General features: G+C 38.0%; 1 protein-coding gene across 3 annotated transcripts in view; it reads right to left on the reverse strand.

The window, feature by feature from the left end:
- LINGO2 (leucine rich repeat and Ig domain containing 2) overlaps positions 1–20,505 on the reverse strand; it is a 512,490-nt gene that overhangs the window by 160,678 nt on the left and 331,307 nt on the right. The window contains exon 5 of one of the 3 annotated variants that reach the window (XR_004237528.1): positions 15,820–15,972. The exons of the other annotated variants lie outside the window; for them this stretch is intronic. The gene's annotated coding sequence lies outside the window, so the exon portion shown is untranslated. Of the gene's footprint in view, positions 1–15,819; positions 15,973–20,505 lie in introns of those variants that run through there. 3 annotated transcript variants of the gene reach the window in all.

Below are 20,505 nucleotides of genomic sequence, written 5' to 3' on the forward strand. Positions count from 1 at the left end.
AGATTCATACACTCCTGATCTATTTTGCCCTTGAGGAGGCCAAAGAAGGTGGTGGTTAACATTTTCCCAGACCAGAAAGGATTAATGCCAACAGACTGAGAACTTGGGCAGGTAAAGTTTCAGATCACTGAAAGCTCATGAGATAACACAACAGATTGGAGCAATTACCTGCTCCAAGTTCCTTGAAGTATTTTTTTTCTCCCAGCCAAGTTTTGACTCACAGGAAACTACTGAAGTTCATAAAACATAGATATTTCAAACTTGTTTCTTCTCTACTAAGCAGCTCATGCATGATTTATGTCTGTATATAGCAGATGTAAGAGAACAAGACTGAACTGATTGCATTTCATACCTGCTTTTATCTGGGTATAAAGGACTGCATAAATAGCAAAATGTGAAGCATCAGGCCCATTTTCTTAAATGAGTAGCAGAAGAACCTTTTTTTGAAGCTCAGTCCATGCTGTCAGAGGAGAAGTCTAATCACAATTGCACTGAGAAAAGATACCTTTTTTCACTGATCATTGATGGAATTTTTGTGTTTGTAGAAGGTAAAATAAAGACAAGGGAAACAACAAATACATTTCCTTTCAGTTCTGACAAGGAAACTGATGACCTTCCTAATGTAAAGCATTGTTCCTTGTTCAGTCATCTTTTTTTTTTTTTAACAGGTACTGTTTTGCCACTGAGCTTAACCAAATGAATGCTGAAGTCACAGAAAGAGACTTCCAACTTTGGAGTGACAGCTTTTGCCTATATGGGTGAAAATTAGGGATGTTAATGATGATTCGCAGGCTCAAAGACTTAGATTCTTGCAGCCTCAGAACATCTTTACTAAATAACTGGTGCAACAGTCAGAGCTAGTGCAGCAAAAAAGGGACAGGATGGAAAGTTTAGGTGAGCACAACTTAGGCCAGCATTGCAAGGCACACTGCCATTTTGGTCACATCACTGCCAAGACTATGCATGCATTCCTGAGATCCAGGTGACATTGTGAAGGCAGTCCCCTTAGATTTCCTTACCACTCCTTTTCGTCTTTCTCATTTTAAGATTACAAATTTAAATCCTGTCTAGTGGATCCTTAATCTAAATCAGAAGGGTTTTCTGAGCTAGAGTTCAGTCCCATTCCAGAGGTTTATTTTTAAAAGTACTGCTCATGTTGCAAGTAAGAAGAACTTTCAAAAGAGAAGGCTTGAGGGAGAAAAATGAGCATTTCTTTTTCCCATCTGTGGTTGCACTGGGCGACTATATCAGAGACTTCTGAACACCTTGCTGATGAAATCAATAGGAATCCTTTTTACTCTCTTAAAATTGACTGAAAAGCTGAATTCACACTCTTTCCTTTTCTCAATCTAGCCACTCAAAATACAGTGACACTTAAAGCTGCTTATACTTTTTAAAAGTTTTGATTCAAGAAAAGCCATTCAGCCTTCAATTTCTATGTATCTGACAGAGAAGTAGAGAGGAAGCACAAGAGAGAAAAGCATGAGATTTCAGACACTAAAAATATTGTTTAATCTGATTTCTGACTCCCCAACCATGCCCAGCAACAAGAAATGTTTCAGCACTTCACAAAGTTAAGAAGAAATTAGCTAGTGTTTCTACTTTTCCATCAAAAATTATTAAGAATTTATTCTGGGATAAGACAGTAAATATTTTCAAAATAAATATAAAGTTAGTAATCCAATTATAAGTACTTCTAGTATTCTGAATGCTTTATTGTGACATATCTGCTTTGCTGCAAAAGTTTAGTTTCACTGGGCAGAGCTATCAGACATAAAGATTATGCCTATTTATATTCTAAAAAGGCCTAAGGTCTCTTTCTTGTTTCCTTCCTGTTCTTTTTTAAAAGCAGTAATTCATGTTTAAAAACAAAGAAAATCTGAAATTCTAGACAATGCATAAGAGAAGGAGATGACATCCCTGTGGACTGGAGAAAAGACAAAGTAATAAATAGAAATAAAATGTTTTTACCTAATAAAATACACTAAAATAAATCAAGTAAATGTGTAATTTAATTTTAGAAATTAATGCTGTGAAGTCTTCAAAATATTCTGCTACCTATACTCTGAAAGTTTCCTATCAGGTCATGACAGCAGTACATCCAGGTCCATTATTCCCCCTCTGGAAGTGGCTGTAGGAAGAATTAGCAAGTGAAGAATACTGTATGCATCTGTATTCTCCTAGCATCCATAAGCAGAGGATTAGTACCTTCTTTCTGACTTCCAGCTATTTAAACATTTGCTAAGACCAATGTAGCTTAAAACTTTCAAATAATATTTCAGCAATTTTTAGTGTTACAAAACAGAGACTTTTATTTAATACTGTTTTCTGGGGGAGGGGTGTATGTTTTGTTCTTAATTTTATTTGAGTAATATCTTACTGTCATCTGTTTAGTGCATTATAGTACAGAAAAAGGTAGAGGAAGAACATGGTGCTATCCCTGATGTTAACTATATGCTTATTTAACAAAGCAGAGAAAATTACTGTGTTATTCTGGGTATTTTTTTCAAGCTATTCTGCTATTACTTTTATTACTCATAATGGAGAAAAAATATTGGCCTAAAATGATAGGCTGGACTATATATATTTATGTATCTATATCGATATCATCTATATCCATATCTATGTATATATACACACACTGGGAATTGTCTTCTAAGGGCTCATTAAAAAACTGAAGTAAAAGAGAGTAGGTTTAGATTTGATATTAGGGGGAAGTCCTACACTGTGAGGGTGATGAGACGTGGAACAGGTTGCCCAGAGAAGCTGTGGATGCTCCATCCCTGGAAGTGTTCAAGAGAACAGGCTGGATGGAGCTCTGAGTAACCTGGTCTAGTGGAAGGTGTCTCCGATCATTGAAACTATAACCATATGAACTTTAAGGCCCCTTCCAACCGAAGCCATTCTATAGTTCTATGATTAAGTTGGATTTTTTTTCTCCATTACACAAAAGATGAAAAAACAACATCAACTGCAGACAAAATAATTTGAAGCTCAAATCCATCTATTTTTAGTTCCACAGAAATGTGTCTTCCTTCTCAACCTTTTAAATTTTCTTGGATCTCTTTTTGCAATAAAATACTGGTAAATATAGCTAGAGATACAAGCATTTCTTTTTTTAAAACCAGTTAAACTTAATTTAGGAAATCTCAATAGCTGTATCATAAAAACACAGTAGAGGAACTGTAAAGAAGACGATATCATGAACCATCTTCAAGACTGTGTCTCAGAGTGAAATATTCTATGGGTCTTTCAAACAGCTTTCTAAGTAAAATGGGTAAATGCAAAAGCAACCATTCATTAAACATTTCACTGTGAGGAAGAAACAAAACAAAACCACCCATACAAAAATAATGGCCTGAACCTCACTCCCAAAAGAGTAAATGCTTTCAAATGCAGTATCAAGCCAATATCAAGTTACTATCAAGCTAATATCAAGTTAACGGAAAGAGGTCTGCTAATGCTGTCAATGCTTTTGAAATACCAGTCCCCAGAACAGCAATAAAAACCCCTGCAGTTACTTGTTGAAAAGTTTTTGAAAATACTGACTCCCTCTTTGGGTGAGATTCAGATGGTTTAAAGCCACTGTGGTCCCTTGGGCCACACAGCAAAAAACAACTGTGTACAGAGGCAGGTAGCTGGACTGGCTAAACCTGGACACCACCAATCACTTCTCTGTTCTGGTACCAACAGCTGCTCTGAGTGCTGAGAGGAAGTGTAGGCAGACCAAAAATCTTTTCAGAAATGAGGATTCAAAGGCTTAGATGGCTTTATTGTCAGGTAATGATATCAGGAGCTTTTAACCTCCAGATAACGGCATGAAATTGCCTGAGGTCAGCAATGACTGAAAATTGTGACTATTAGATGGCTTCTTTGTGGCCTATAGGAAATGAATTGGTGGCCTCATTCCAGTTCTCTATCATAAAACAATTACCGCTAATGCTGATGGACATCTTTGATTGCAGCCATGGCTCAGAGGCCAAGACTGAATGAGCCTTGAAAATAAATTGCCCTTCAACCCAGAAAAGTCAATCCTCTGAGCCAGAGGTGAGGCACACACTAGACTGAGAAAAATGTACCTCTTTTTGCTCACTCCACTGACAGAAACTTTGTCTCTCATACTAAATGTCAGTGCCTTCACTGCCTCTACTGAAGATGGAATAGAAAATGCAAGTCCTCTGGGAGGGTTTAGAAAGATTTATTACATACAGCTCTTTACGGATTTCATTCAAGCATGCAAGACTTCAGATGGTGTGGCGCTGCGGTGCTAAGTGCTGTGCGGATGCTGTGCCCAACAGCCCACTCTCCGAATTGCTTGCCATCAAAACAAATGGGACAGATGTGGGAGCCAAGAAGCACCATTACCAGTGTTTGACAGTGCATGAGGCTCAGTGAGACAAGGTAATAAATCTAAGATCAAACAGTTAATGTGTGGCAGAAAAGTGAGTCAAAATAGAGATTGGGTCTTGCCTATAAAAGTGAGTTAAAGGCAAATAGTTCTGGGTCACATAGATGTTTTATACCTTTTGCTTGTGGCATCACATAAAGAGAATGGTGCAAGAGTGTCCACATGTTTGATGCCAGTCTGGCATTACTGATGTGCAATGGAAAAAAGGAGGTGTTTTAGATTACGTTTAGATGTAAGAAAAAACTCAATTCCTGCCCAATGCTTAAAGTATTTGTAAGTGGTTAAATCCTGTCCCAGACACAACTAGATCAGAAGATTTTATTTGAGGAGTGTTCTTGAATGTTATAAAAGATTTCATGTACTGGGAGACATCTCAAAACTCCTGTTCCCAACTGTTTATCTCACAGCATAAAGGTCAGTTTGCACTGGCTCTGTAAAATATGGATAGTGGTAAACACATACATTGATTAGCATTTGAAAATGTCATGCTAATAAAAATATAAATTAAAAAAAAATAAAAGAAACTAGGTGTTAGAATGATCCTACACAATGTATGGTTAAAATATGCTTCTTCTGAAGTAGTGGGGATTGAAAAGGAACGCAGTGGATGTCTGTAGAAGTGTATGACTCCATGTTGGCAGCTGTCCTTGGCTGGACAGGATTCAGCCTTATCAGCTTCTTCTGTCTTCAGTTATAGAGCATGGGCTGTGTCTGCTTGTCTTAGACACTGCAGTACAGTTCCAGCTCTAAGAAAATCTATGCAGCAGCAAAAATTCACAACAGTGCTTTTCCAGTGGACTGAAGCATTTCAAGCATAACTCTTGAAATGACCTGAGGCAAACAAAGAAAGATCAAAGAAACCTAGAGGAAATTATGCTAATGCTCAGATGAAGCATAATAAGCAGCCTCAAACTGGAACTTATATAATCCATCTGCCTTTTCCTCTAAAGGCAACAAATGTCTTTCACTGGTCTTACATTTTGGGAGGTTAAAAACAATGTATTTCTTTATCAGTTGCCCCACTATACAAATAAAAAAGACATATAGAATCACAAAATCATTTAGAATCATAGAATGGTTTCTTTTGGAAGGGACCTTAAAGATCCTATAAGTTCAACCACTCCACCATGGGCAGGGATGCCAGCCACTTGATCATATTTCTGAGGGCCCCACCCAAATCGGTTTTGAACACTTCCAGGGGTGGGACACCCACAGCTTCTCTGAGCAACCTGTTCCAGTGCCTCACCACCCTCAGAGCACTCTCAGCCTGTCTTTGCAGAAGAGATGATGCAGCCCTTTGATCATCTTTGTTGGCCCTCCCCTGGGACAATTCTAACAGGTCCCTGTCCTTCCTGCGCTGGGACCCCAGAGCTGGATGCAATGTTCCAGATGGAGTCTCACCAGAGCAGAGCAGAGGGGCAGAATCCCCTCCCTACCCTGTTGCCCACACTGCTTTGGACACAGTCCATGATACAGTTGGCTTCCTGGGCTAGGAGTATACATGGCTGGGTCATGTACAGCTTTCTATTCACCAGAACTCCCAACTTGTTCTCCAGAGGACTTCCCTCAATAAGTTCATCTCCCAGTCTGTGTCTGTGCTTGGGATTGCCACAACCCAGGTACAGCACTTCGCACTTGGAGTTTTTTAGCTTCATGAGGTTCTTGAAGACCCACTTCTCCAGCTTGTCCAGGCTACCCTGGATGGCATCCCTTCCTTCTCTTGTGCCCACTGCACTACTCAGCTTCATGTCCTCTGCAAACTTGCTGAACATGTGTTTGATACCACTGTCCGTGTCATTGATGACAATACTGAAGAGCACTGGTCCCAGGACAGAGCCCTGAGGGACAGCACTTGTCACCAGCCTCCACCTGGACATAGAGCCATTAACCACAACTCTCTGTCTGCGTCCATTGATCTAATTCTGTATCCACAGAACAGTGCACCCTTCAAATCCATGCCTCTTCAGTCTGGATAACAATGTTGTGTGGGACAACATCAAAGGCCTTGCAGAAATCTAGATGGCATTTTAGAGTGGAAAAGACCTTTGAGTCCAGCTGTTCACCCAACACTGCCAAATCCATGAATAAATCCTGTCCTAAGTGCCACATCTATATGACTTATGTATACTTCCAGGTGTGGTGACTTAACCGCTTTCCTGGACTGCCTGTTCTGATGCTTGACAATCCTTTTGGAGAAGATTTTTTTTTTTCTAATATCCAATCTAAAGTTACCCTCGCAAAATTTGAAGCTGTTTATTCTAGTCCTATCAATTGTTATTTGGTAGAAGAGACTGACACTGAACAGTTGATCACAAATCATTCTTTTTTGAAAAAGTTATGAGCTGGAACTCTCTCTTCCTGCACTACATTAATGTAACTATAGACAGTGTGCTGAGTTCAACTTAAGATATGACCACTTCTAAGCTGAGATATAAAAATGTGGCATGTGAATATTCTTAACCTATTTCAGTTGGAAAGTGTAATGGATCAGTTTAAATTGCCTTTATATTTTATATAACTATGATTTCAGACAAGGTATTACTATTTAACTAAATACAAAATGAATGGAGAGGGCCCTAGAAATCCAGCTAACAGAATGATATGTGATCTACTTTTTAGTATTGTTAAAATGAAAAAATTAAAATATTCCTATCCCTTTCTTACAATGGTTGTGCTGTCACTCCCTGTAATATTTTAACAGAGGATAAGATCCTACAATTTATATGCTAAATGGAGGAATCTTGAATAGTTGTAATTATTGTTCACTGATAATAAAAGAGAGAAATAGGAAATCCTGTTGGTTATTACACAAATCCAAACAGATTAACAGCATATCATATGAACTAAAAAACCCAGGGGAACAAATACTTAAGTTTCTATTTTAAAGTGTCATTCTAATAAAATCGAGGGTAAAAGCCTCAAGACCTATGCATCATGATATCTGAGAGTCTCATTAAAAGATGGTATAGAAGCAGGAAATGCGTCAGTCTTGATATGAAAAAATATACTATTTAAAGATATTAATGCACATGTATCAATATGAAAAAAAAAAGCTACAGATTTAACAAAAAACACCCAATCAGTAAAAATCTGTATGAGTTAAATGGTTTTTGAACCCAGGGTGTTCCTATTTTTTTTTTTTCTAATTTATAGCTAAGGAATGCTAACTCCACTGTTTGTCTTTTCTCTGAGTGGATACTTCTACAATTTATTTTCATTTAAGGAGTTAACAACTTCAGTAATCTGTATTACTAAGATACCTGAAAGCTACTAAATGTATTATCTACAGTTTCAAACACTGGAATTGTGCATAGAATTATACAAATTGTATAAATTTTATCTACATTTCTGTGAGATGCTGAAACATTAATGGTTAATGGTTAATGACTCAAACAATTGTCAATGTGCAAAAGCAGTGGGTGCTTTGCTGAGGCCAGGTTTGCATCCCCTGCCCCCAAAAGAAGGGAAGGAGGAGGGATTTTTGTGTGGTAGTGAAACCTCTGATCTGCATCAGACAGAGGAGATGAACACCCACCACTGGAGGCCACAAGCTGGGTTTTGATCCAGGTAAGGGAGAAGGCAAATAAGAGGCAGACCATGCTGAGGCACCACAGTGCTTTTTATTGTGCCAGTGTCCTCCCTTACGCTACTGGCTCAGATGTAAAACTCCCTGGGGAGGTACTGGGACATTCTAATCTGCTGCAAGAGAGCTACTAACAAGAACCTAAGTTACCCTTGTCTCCTGGGGCAGGTCTTATCAGTTTCAGAAATGGAGTTTCTTATTCTCCAGTGTTTTTAATGAATTAAAAAGTTGTCACCTGTGCAGTTTTCCTCTTTCTTCCTAGACCTTTATACATTCAAAGACGATTATGGTCTGTATTACATTGCAAATCAGTAAAATTTTCATTCCATTTAAGTGGCAAGGTTTTGACAGTTGTGGAGCTCCAGGGGTAGCCTCTCTGAGTAGAAACCAAGGCTGCCAATGCAGAACTCTGCCTGTTCCCATAGTCTGCAGAGCAGACCAGTCCCTGGTCTTGCCTCTGTGATAACACCTGTAAGACAGAGTAAAAAAAAAAATCCTGCAGACAAATAGTAAAAAAGAGGAGTGACAAAATGTGAAAGAGCCCTGTAGGCTGCAAGGTCAGGGAATGAGAGGGAGGAAGGGATGCTCCGGGTGCCAGAAAAAAAATTCCTGACAGCTCCTAGAAAAGACGATGGTGATGCAAGTTGTTCCCCTGCAGACCATGAAGGCCCACAGTGGAGTAGATATTCACCTTCAGCCTGTGAAGGACTCCATGCAGGGTTATGCCTGAAGGAGGCTATGCAGAAAGGTCATGCTGGACCATGTTTCTGGCAGGAGCTGCAGCCTGTGGAGAAGAGTCCATACAGGAGCAGGGCTTCTGACAGAAGTTGTGGCTGGTGGGGGATCCTTTCTGGAGCAGTCCAGTTCTGAAGGACTCTGTGGAGAGGATTCACACTGGAGCAGTTCTGAAACAACGGCATTCTGTGGTGAGGATATCCCATGCTGAAGCACATGAACAATGCAAAGAAGCAGGAATGACAGAGATAAAGTATCACGGACTAATCTCCATTCCCCATCTGGCTTCACCACTCAGAGAGGAAGTAAAAGGACTGGGAATAGAGGAGTGAAGTTGAGCCTGGGACGAAGCAGGGGTGGGTGAGGAATGGAGAGAGAGGGGCAGGGGTTTTAGCTTTGTCTTTGTTTATCACTATTCTACTCTATTTTAAATTTTCAATATAGAAAATCAGTCTTCTACAGGTTGAATCTGTTTTGCCCATGACAGTAACTGGTAAGTGATCTACCTGTGCTTGTATCAACCTATGAGTTTTTACATTTTATTCTTCTGTTCTGTCCTCTTGAGGAGATGGAGTCTGGGAATGCCTGGGTGGACATCAGTCATCCAGACCACATCAACCCACAGAATGCTGCAGATTAACTTTGAAGCAACTTCCACCTTTGGAGAAGCTCCAGAGGTGCTTCTCCCCACTATGTGAAGCAGAAGTGGAACGAAGAGAATCAGAGAGCAGATTACATTCCCAAATGCAAAAAGAAATCCAGCATGCTCACCTGATTTGCTAGAGGAAAAACTACCACAAGAAAGTAAGGGGAAGATTAATGTGCTAATTTCATGGAATTTGTTACAATGAATCATTACTTTGTCTTTCAACTGCAAGCATGGGTATTACCGTGATAGTGTTGCAACACAAAAAAGGTGATGGAGGAAGTTCAAAGTTCATGTCATTGCTTAACAAAATCTATCTTCTGTAAATATATACACATATATATAGTCTGTAGACAGAATTTCTAACACTGTCATGCACGCCTTTGAATGTGCTTTTTTCCATACAGGAACAATACATAAATATGTCCACACAAATATATGAAATACAGATAACAGAAATGCACCATTTAGTTTCAGTTATGTTTTGAGCTAGCTCTACAGCAATAGAGGAGTATGTTATTCTCAAGATACTTTTTTGGTCTTTCATTGCTTGAACATACCTCATTAAAGATAGGAACCTGTAATGCTGAACTCTGTTAGTACTAAACATATGTTACTGTTCATAATGAATGGCTATTTGATGTGATGGCTACCATTATCTTGTTGTAGTCTATGCCTAATCAGCCCTTCCAATTTAATTGCAGCAACCCACAAAGTAAAGTAATTGTCAAGGATACAAACAGTGCCAGATCCTACACTGAAGTTTCTGGAAACATCACCTGAATATTATTTGAATGTCTGGAACATAAATAGTTGAAAAAATATTGTTGTTCAATGTACTTCATATATAATACCTTACGCATTAATGTTTTACAGCGTCTTACAGCCTTGATCTTGACTTCCACAATTAAGAGACGTTTAATAATGTTAATGACACACATATTTCCCTGACTTAATAGGTTTCAACCAAAAGTTTTGCATTGCAATATTAATAATTGAGTTGTTATTATTATTAATATAATAATAATAGTATTAATAATAATAATAATTATTATTATTTCAGCTTTTTTCAGGAAGTTATTTTCACTCACAAAACTTTGGAACACTGAATTTTCTACGAGATACATGGAATTTCACTTGTCATGATACAGAGATTGCAAAGGACATTTTAAAGGTGATTTTATTTTATGACCATATATTAGAAAATTTCCATTCTACATCCTGACTTTTTTAGGAAGAAAAAATGGGGTATTATTCAATAGACTTGGACAGCTCATCTGAAGCTGCTAAATTGCATCATTTCCAATGTTCATTTAGAGAGTTCTTAAAATACATACTATTTATTTGACAGACCATGAGATATTGCGCTTATCTTCTTTAGGAGGTTTATATCTCAATGTATGCTGGCTGCTAAGTGTATTTGCTTTGACAATCTATATTAAACTGTCCCCAACTAGAATAGCACCATCAAGCTGCATCACACTGAGGCAGTTGTTTGTTCATTCCCATCTCATCACAGGATGATGCTCTTGTAGTCTCAGATGTGTGCAAATAAATGTTTTCTTTACAGTGCCACAACAGATCAGCTGATAAAAGCAGAAAAGAAAAATCCCATAAAACTTGAACTATAAAATAGTGGAATTGTAAAGAAAGAAAGTTCAAAGTGCCATTTGAATTTGACAAAATCCTCAGACAATCAAAATACAACCTGAACCATTGCTATATGCAGAAACACCTGTGAAAAAGAGTGGACCTTTTTTAAATGTGCCTATGGTAGCATAAAAATCTAACACAACAGGATAATCTAAGAAAAAGGAGGAATAAGAAGAGACCTTTATGTAAATTTTTATATACCCACACTTTGCATAGCAAAGGGTTGGGAACTGGAAGGAATGACTCAAATAACTTGGCATTTCCCTTGACACAGTGATCCATCTTTTTGTTTCTTTTATTTTTTCCCTTTTTTCCAATTTATCTATTTCTGTGAAATGATGAACATTTAAAGGGGTTCACAGATTTTAAAAATACTTGAAAAATATTAAAAGAATGTTAAGATTCAGGGCCTTGATTGTTAACCCAATCTAGATTGGATATTTTCTGCTTTTCAGCTGGCCCTTGACTTGTGACAGGGATCACTTTATTCAAGAAGTCACAGTGTTATGTGTGTTTAGCTTCTCTTGTCAGCAACAGGATACTTGTGTTGACACACTCAAGATGTCTCTAAGCCTTTCTCCATACTTGTCTCATCTTTGTCTCATCTTTTTGTGAGATACTCTGTAATGAAACAATTTTTGTAACTCTCCCTAGGAGCTCATTTTTCTTTATTAGGGAGCATGGTGGCATTTGGTACATTTGATTTCCTTTGTTGGCCTGCTGAAATTGCTAGAAAATTGAAATTTATTGATTGATGAGGTGATAAAATGATGAATAGAAGGATAAAACCTGAGAGGTAGAAGCTGAGTTAGAGAAATAAAGTTCAGAAGAAGTGACTTTGTTTTTAATTGAAACATAAATTTTAGAAACAGGATTATGAGATTTCATTTCTACAAATGCTTGTGGGGGTGAGTTTTAAGAGGCAAAAGCTTTCTATATTGACCCATTCTGGGCTGATAGCACCCATTGTGTGAAGCTGTATTTAGGCAATCTAAGGGCAGTAAAGACCCAGTGGGGAGGACTCCCCATAGTGCAAAGCAGAGAAACAGACAGTTCCAATATGCATCACTGCCAACACAATTTGCTTACATCATAAGATATCAGATGTAGAAAAATCTGGTAAAGGACTAAAATGGCAAGGACGAGTAGAAAAGAAAAGAAAAAAGAGGAAGAAATCATCCTTGATTTTCCAGTGAGACAATATACTTATTAAAGGATCAGTACCTTGTAAGTCACATTCCCACAATGTTTACCCAGGAAAAGCAACACTTTCTTTTTCTCAGAGGTCTACTGAATACTCTTTCCCCATTTTAACTATGCAAACAGATTTTCCCTATAGGAATTTAAAAAATTATTATAATTCTAGTAAAATTAATCACCTGACTTCAAACGGGAAGAGAAGAAGATTTATAGAAACTTGTTTTCATTCAGGAAGTGTTTTGCTTTATAGCACCAAAAATCCAAAGATATGACTAACAATAAAAAGACAAAATAAAAAATGCAAAGGATTAAAGATTAATTTTTTTTGCATTCTAATTCTTAAGAAACAATCCTTTAAGTACCTTTCTCTACCACTACGCATCACAGAATACCTTAAAAAGGAACATTTTCTTTTCAAGTATTTCCATGTCTTAGGAGCCTTTTATTCCAGTAAGACAACATTCTCTAAATTAAATTAAGGAAATCACATGTAACTTAAGAGAATCATTAAAAATGCCTGGTTTCAAAAAAAGGAAAAAATCAGATGAAGAAAAATCGAAGAGAAGCAAACTTGTAGTAACAGGTTGGAGTCTGTCAAGCTCAAAATATCCTCAGTAAATCACAGGAGCAGTCAAAAACTTGATCAACTCATCCCTGAACTCCCAGATATGCTCACTTCTTGCTTCATTTTGTAAGCTGACTACTGTAAACAGCCTTAGATTAACTCGGGAGCTATCAGTCTATTGCACATCCATAATAGCCCTGAAGGAAAGATGTGGTATTATTATCAGTCACTGAAAGCCTCCAGATCTAAAACACACAATCGTCCCCAGGTCTTTTCAGAAAGCACGGTATAGTTAGCTAGTTTACATAGCATATTCAGCTTTTGTTGTGAACGGCAAATGAAAAGCTTTCATGATATGAACTCACCAAATTTTGGAACGTTTTCATTTCTTGTTAATACTCATGGAAATATTCTGAGCTTGCCATATGTATTTGTATTATATTTGAATTTCTGATATGCAGAAACTTTAAAAGGTAAACACTATTTGTTGAAAACAGAACAAGATAGACTGGGATAAACTTGTTGGAATCATTTTATAACCATGTCATAAGAGGCTAAAAACAGCACTGAAATATCCTGACAGACTTCTCATACACTTGCAATACCACCATTAAATCAAAGTAAAAAACAAAACAAAACAGAAAACAAGGTTTGCCTGCAAGAAGTCCCACAGTAAGCCACTAAAAATAGTGCCTTATTTTTACTGTGCGAGGAATTGCTCTAAGTTTCCATGCACTGAAGAGAGTCTCTTACATAAATATTTGAGCTATTCTTTAGATGACGAGGATTGCCCTTGTTCTTCCTCTAGTCCCTAAAAGAGCACTGGGCCTTGATAGGATATCAAGTGCCACCATGCAAAATTTGAGGGGAAAATAGGAAGATCTTGATTTGGCAATTAATTTTCCCACTGCTTCTTGGAGATTTTTTCTAAGTTCATTGGCTAGCAATGCAATCTAAGACATTTGAGAAAGGATTTCTCCCCCCAGTTGTTTGTAGAGCTCCTAATTTTTTGGCCCATTTTTTCAGCCAGCAGAGTATCATGGAAAACTGGAAACAGTTTATCCTTTGATGAAAATGGTGAAAGGTTTGAACCCTTATTGAGATAACAAATGTAACAAGAGTTAAATATACTTAGTTTTTACAGTACAGACCACAAAAGACTACAACAAATAAGAGAGAGCAGAGAGAAAAAGTAGTATTTTCTGAAAGGCAAAATAAGAATGTCATGTGCCTTTTGTTTCTTGTGTTCCACATACTACACAATTCCAAAGCTTTGAACTATGATTGATAGTGTTATCAGTGTTGACTTCTATTTAACAGCTAACCTTTCAATTAAATACTACAAACAATTTCTTTTAAAAACGGATAAAAATCTGAGTCTTAAGGAGATAAATATTAGTGAAGCATAAAGAATCCTGATGCAACAGTGACTCCAACTTCCCATTAATATCATCAGAATAAAGCTACCATGAGAAATACAAACATATGAGAAGACTATTTTAAAAGGCTGCAGATTTCTATAAGAAAATAATGTGAAACTAGAAACACTATCCAATATGTAATGTTATTTTAAACAGTTTTCTTTTTTCTCACTACATATCAGCATGAAAATTCCCCAGTTGTGATGGGGATGATGAGTTGCAACACTGTGTTTACGAAATTGTTAGTCATCTTATTTCAGTCACTTGTTCACATTTTTTCCCCTTTATTTTTTTTAGTTTTTTTAGTTCAATGTCAAAAAATGCAGTCTGTTAAAAATCTACTAATTAAATTCTTAGTTTAGACTTCAGAGAATAATTCTGTTGCAGCAGTAAGTGGTCAATAACATTTACTTTTCCCAACTGTTACAAAAATAATTCTGTCGCAAATACCTTTTCCTGAAAACAGGCAGAGTACAATGGTAGTGCAGCTATGAAATACATACAGATATCGCTGACCTGCATCTATCTGAGTGTACTCCAAACCTAGAACTCTAAAGAAATTAATTTGAAGACAGTTTTTCTGTACTTCTGTTTGGGCTGTCTTTTACCCATGAGGTCATGTCTGGAGGTTGTACAGCTCAGATCACAAGGTACGGTGCCACCTGAACACACTGCTGTAATATTTCCTGAGCCTAACTGTGTATTTGTATGGTACAACTCACATTAGCATAAGCTTGGAATTTGTTCACCAGTATCTACTGCTGCCCTAGACGCACTTCAGGACAGTTTTGAATAGCTGTGGAAAATAAAATATTACTCCTTATTCTTTACAAGTTAAAAATGATCCATAAGTTGGTAGAGTCTCAGCTTAGCACATCATGTTGATTCATAAGCTTAGTTTTTACCAGAGTGCCATGTTCCTGCATAGCTTTTAAGACTTTGACTTTAAAAGATAAAAGCTACAGCAACATACAGAAAAAAAGAAACAAAACTGTTCATGCTTTTCTCCCTCTCTTGTGAAACATCCATCAAAATCAGACAAGGCCGACAGACTTTTGGTAATGTTTTAATGTATCCCTACCACATTGCTTTATGATAGGTCAATTGGTTTCTACAGATTGTTCTAAAGAATGAGATGGATTGTTTAAACAGGAGTCTTAGAGATGAAAGAGAATTCTCAGTATCTAATAATAAAATAAACATTGCAGTAAAACAAAGAGGCAATCAGCCCTATAAGTCACGCACCTAACAACCTTAAAATATAACTTGTATAGATTCCACTAATCTCTGTTAACTTAATTATTTACATTTTTTTTCATTCTTCTCGGAGTGGTTATATGCTGTTGGGTGTAGACATTCTTCCTGCTATCACAATGCAAGGAAATAACTCAGCCTCCTTTTGTCAAAAACGTGCTTTCTGTAAAGAAAAACAATTTACTGCACAAAATAAAGAGCTGCTCAGAACCAACATTGTAATGGCCATTTTCATTTGTGATTGTGAAACAGAGAGATTTTTTTGGTGGAGGGAGTAGTGAGATAGGACTTGCAATTGAAAAAAGCCTGAAAACTGTCAAAAAAGAACCCCCTATTTCAGTAGACTTACCTGTTTCATGCTTTTAAAAGTCCAACACTTCCTCTTTACCCCACAAATCTTTTAGCCACTGGGTGAAGTCAAAATACAGCATTTGATCATAATAATCCCAATCTCTCATGGACAACAGCATCTCTCATGACACCACACTCAGAATGCTTAAAATGGACCTGGAAAACACAGATATTCTTACATTCTTATTGAGATATACTCAGCCATGTCTTAGGATAAGGAAACATGAGCACTTAATTAATGACTATGTTATAAAGGAGTATAAAGCCATAAATATCACTTGGTAAACAAGACGGGGACTGAGAAGCTCATGTTCCAGACAATGTGTTTTAGCTGAGTATATGCAGTTCGATTGCAATTATTGACCCATTAAAACTGTCAGGAATAATAAATAGTATTTATCTGCTTTAAAAAATTGCAGATTTTCAGACATAGACTTGTAAGTCTTTTCTCATTTGAATTTCAAAATTAATAACTTCTTTTGAACCAAACAGAATCTTATCTGAGAAAGGTCATGGAAAGGTTTCAGTACAATTATAGCTAGTTGTTCCATGAGAGCTTGCTGAGTACCATTTTGCTCAGTATCTTTAAAAGGAAAATGTAGCATGCAACTGGATGATGCAATGCAAACTCATACCAATAAGCACACTCCTATCTTTACTAAGTAAAACAAGCAAAGAATTCAGGTGGCATATTGACAGATGGTTATAATGTTTATCTAGAACTCTGCTTCTGTATGGTTGTAATATTTCTTGAAAAAATTTTTTACCGTTTACAAGTACCTTTCAGTAATTCACAGAATCGCAGAATCACTTCTGCTAAAGGAACCCATGAGCAGTGCCCCCTAGAAAATCACTTTTGAAGTCAGTGGGTCACTTTTTAAGCACCACCTCCTAAGGGCACAGTAAAAGACAATTCCAAAATGTCAGAAATCAAGTAAGCAGGACAAAAGGCCAGCCTGGGATCTTCTTTTGGAGATAAGGCAAAAAAAGGAAGGTGTATGTGGGAGCAAGGTCAAGTGATGTGGGAGGAATACAGAGGTGCTGCTCGCCATTGTAGGGAGAAAATTCATTCAAAAATAGTTATAGAGCTGACTGATTTCATCACAAAGCCTCTCTTGATTTTTTGAATGGTCTTGGGTATCTAGAGAGGTCCTAGCTGACAGGAAGCTGAGGAATGTTGTTCTAATTTTTAAAAAGGCAGAGAAGAATGAGCTTGTAAAATACAGGCCTGTCAATCTCACTTCACTGCCTGGTAAGGCTGTGGAGAAGATTATTCTGGGAGATATTGAAAAACACCTGAATGACGCCTGAATGACAACACAGTAGCCAGCATTGCTTCTTGAGTAGAAAGCCCTGCTTATCAAACCCTTTTTCTTTTTATGACAAGGTAACCCAACTAGTTGATCAAGGGAAGCCAGTTGATGTAATCTTTTTGGATTTCAGTAAAGCTTTTGATACTGTCTCTCACAGAAACCTTCTGGACAAAATGTCCAGTGTTCAGCTGGATAAACACATCATGTGAGCAACTTGCTCACAGGTCATGCACGAAGGATTGCAGTGAATGGGGTAACATCAGACTGAGGAACTGTCACTGATGGGCTCCCTCCTCAACCCTGTGCTCTTCAACATGTTCATTAATTGCCTGGACATAGGACTGGAACGGATACTAAGTAAGTTTGCAGATGATACAAAATTGGGAGAGGCTGCCGACTCTCTCCAAGGCAGGGAAACCCCACAGAGGGACCTGGACAAATGAGAAGGCTGGACGATCGCCAGCCATATGATGTTCAACAACAGCAAGCGCCACATTCTGCATGTGGGACAGGGCAATCATGGATGTATGTACACACTGGGGAATAAGATGCTGGAAAGCAGTGCCACAGAAAGGGACCTGGGGGTCCTGGTCAGTGGCAAGTTGAACATGAGTCAGCAGTGCCCTGGCAGCCAGGAGGGCCACCCATGTCCTGGGGTGGATCAGGCACAGCATCACCAGCTGGGCAAGGGAGGGGATTGTCCTGCTCTGCTCTGCACTGGGGTGGCCTCACCTCGAGTGCTGGGGGCAGTTTTGGGTGGCACAACACAGAAAAGACATTGAGCTGTTAGAGAGTGTCCAAGGGAGGGCACGAGGATAGTGAAGGACCTTGTGGGGAAGCCGTGTGAGGAGTGGCTGAGATCACTTGGTCAGTTCAGCCTGGAGAAGAGGGGACTGAGGGAAGACCTCACTGCAGTTACAACTTCCTTGTGAGAGGAAGAAGAGGGGCAGGCACTGATCTCTTCTCTGTGGTGACAGCGACAGGACCTGAGGGAATGGCCTGAAGTTGTGTCAGGGAGGTTTAGGTTGGATGTCAGGAAAAGGTTTTTTACTCAGAGGGTGGTTGGGCACTGGAACAGGCTCCCCAGGGAACTGATCACACCACCATGTCTGACAGAGTTCAAGAAGTGTTTGGACAATGCTCTCAGGCACATGGTGTAATTCTTGGAGATGGTGCTGTGCAGGGCCAGGAGTTGGCCTTTGATGATCTTTGTGGGTCTCTTCTGTGATTCTTTGATTTATGTTGGAAAAGACGTCTAAAATCATTGAGTCCAACCTTTGACTGATCTAGACCATACCACTAAGTTCCTTGTCCAGTCATTTCTCGAATATCTGCAGGGATAGTGGCTCCACCACTGCCCTGGGCAGTCAGTTCCAATGCTTACCAGCCCTTTCCATGATGTCCAAAATGAACCTTACCTCGTTCAGTATGGACAGGCTATGTCCTCTTGTCCTGTTACTGGTTTCCTGGGATAAGAGGCCAAGCCCTATCTTTCCATGAATCTCCTTTCATGTACTTGAAGAGAATTGTAAGGTCTCCCCTGAGCTTTCATTTCTCTAGGGTAAACAACTCCTACTCCCTCAGTCACTCTTAACATGACTTACAGTTCAAGTGGATACTTCTGTTACATTCTAGATGTTTTTTTTCAGAATTTAAACTACAGTGCACCTACCTCTTTCACTAAAACGATGAATAATGTAGATGAGATGAGTTTACTTAATAAAGCTATTTTACCTTTTTTTCTCTGTCACTGAAATGCTTAGACCAATGCACAGATATCACAGAGAATACCAAAAGGCACCCAGATAATGGTCAGTTCATCCAGTAGATACACTAATCTGTGCTTTCCTTAAAAGACCCAATTTGTTGTTTCAGTCCCTGTTGAAATGTAAAGAGCACTACTCCTAAACATCTCAAAAATTCTGTATGTTCCCATTCCACAAATGTTGCATATGGTTTTAACAGAGAGCAGGAAAATACATGCACAGAGGTGAGTGTTAGATCCATACATATGTATGTAAGGTAAAAAGAAAATATTCTATCCCCATTAAGAAATATCTGAAAGAAAATGACAGTAAATTTAGTTTTACAAGGTATTTCAGAAGTTGACATATAGTATGGCTTCCCAACAAATTAAAGTTTTTAGCCTGCAACAACTGAACTGAGTGGATCAAAAGAGAAACTGTTCAGCCTTCATCAGTCATTAGCAGATGTTCTAAAAGTTGCACAACCAGAAAATATTTCTGAAAGATGGACAAGATTGCACTTAGCCCAGTTTGGAAGTGAGAGTTCAGTGCATCTGAAGCATGCTGAAACACCATGAAAAACAAAGTTTCCAAGCGTTAAAAATTTATCATTCATGACTTCAAATGGAAGAGCAACCATATCTATTGTTTTAGGAATCTGCTGGACTAAATGACCAGGAATTATGGCATTATCTTTCATCATACACAGGTGAGATGAATGCAGGAAAAGTTAAAGATTGATGGAACATACTTTGAAAATCAACTGAATATATTGCATTGAGATGCTGATGGATTTTTTTTGATCTAATACAGTCACTAATCAGTCACTGATTGATGTGTGGGTCTCCATGCTTAAACACAGAACTGAATTTTACTGAAATTGAGGAAGGAACACACTAATATGTATCAGAATAAATCTATTATGGAAATCAAAATATATAGGAAAGGATGCTTTTACTTTATTTGGGATTTCCACTGTGACACCTCTGATGGAGCAGCAAGAGAGTTTTCTCCAGAAGCATAATATCATAGACATATAAAGGTGTATAAACAAAGATTAAAGCTTTTAGGAGTATCTTCCAGAAATGCACTGGAAAATTTCATTAAATTGTTGTTATAAAATTCTCAGAATATGTCAGACTATGTATGGTCAAAGTTAAATACTCCAAATATTTATCTAAAATTATGTGATACTTTTGCATCTTACAGTGAAAGAAATTAACAAAGATTTCAGATTTGGAGGCATCAGGATTGTATGACCAACTTTGATCTTTAATGTAAGTGACAAAGACAGAAGACAATATAATCGAGGGGTAAATCTGCTGGATAAAGGTTGAGATCTCCAGAAATTAGTATTTGATAATAGCATAGACAGAGAGCACTCCTGAGTCAGAAAAAGGGAAACTGGGCTAAAATGGTCAAGTCGAGAACTGATGCCTGACCTTGACCACTTCTCTAAAGTGACAGACAGCATAGAGAACAGAAATTCTCAGTTCCCTTGAAGTTGAAAATAAAGCTTAAAACGAACAATCAAATTAGATGAAAGAACATAAAAGTAGACCTACAGGACGCTAAATTCAGCTGGAATCAGTGGATAAACAGATAATGAGGGACCTAAGATGTTTTTGGGG

Source organism: Corvus moneduloides, chromosome Z (assembly GCF_009650955.1).
Source record: "Corvus moneduloides isolate bCorMon1 chromosome Z, bCorMon1.pri, whole genome shotgun sequence".
NCBI classification, from domain to species: domain Eukaryota; kingdom Metazoa; phylum Chordata; class Aves; order Passeriformes; family Corvidae; genus Corvus; species Corvus moneduloides.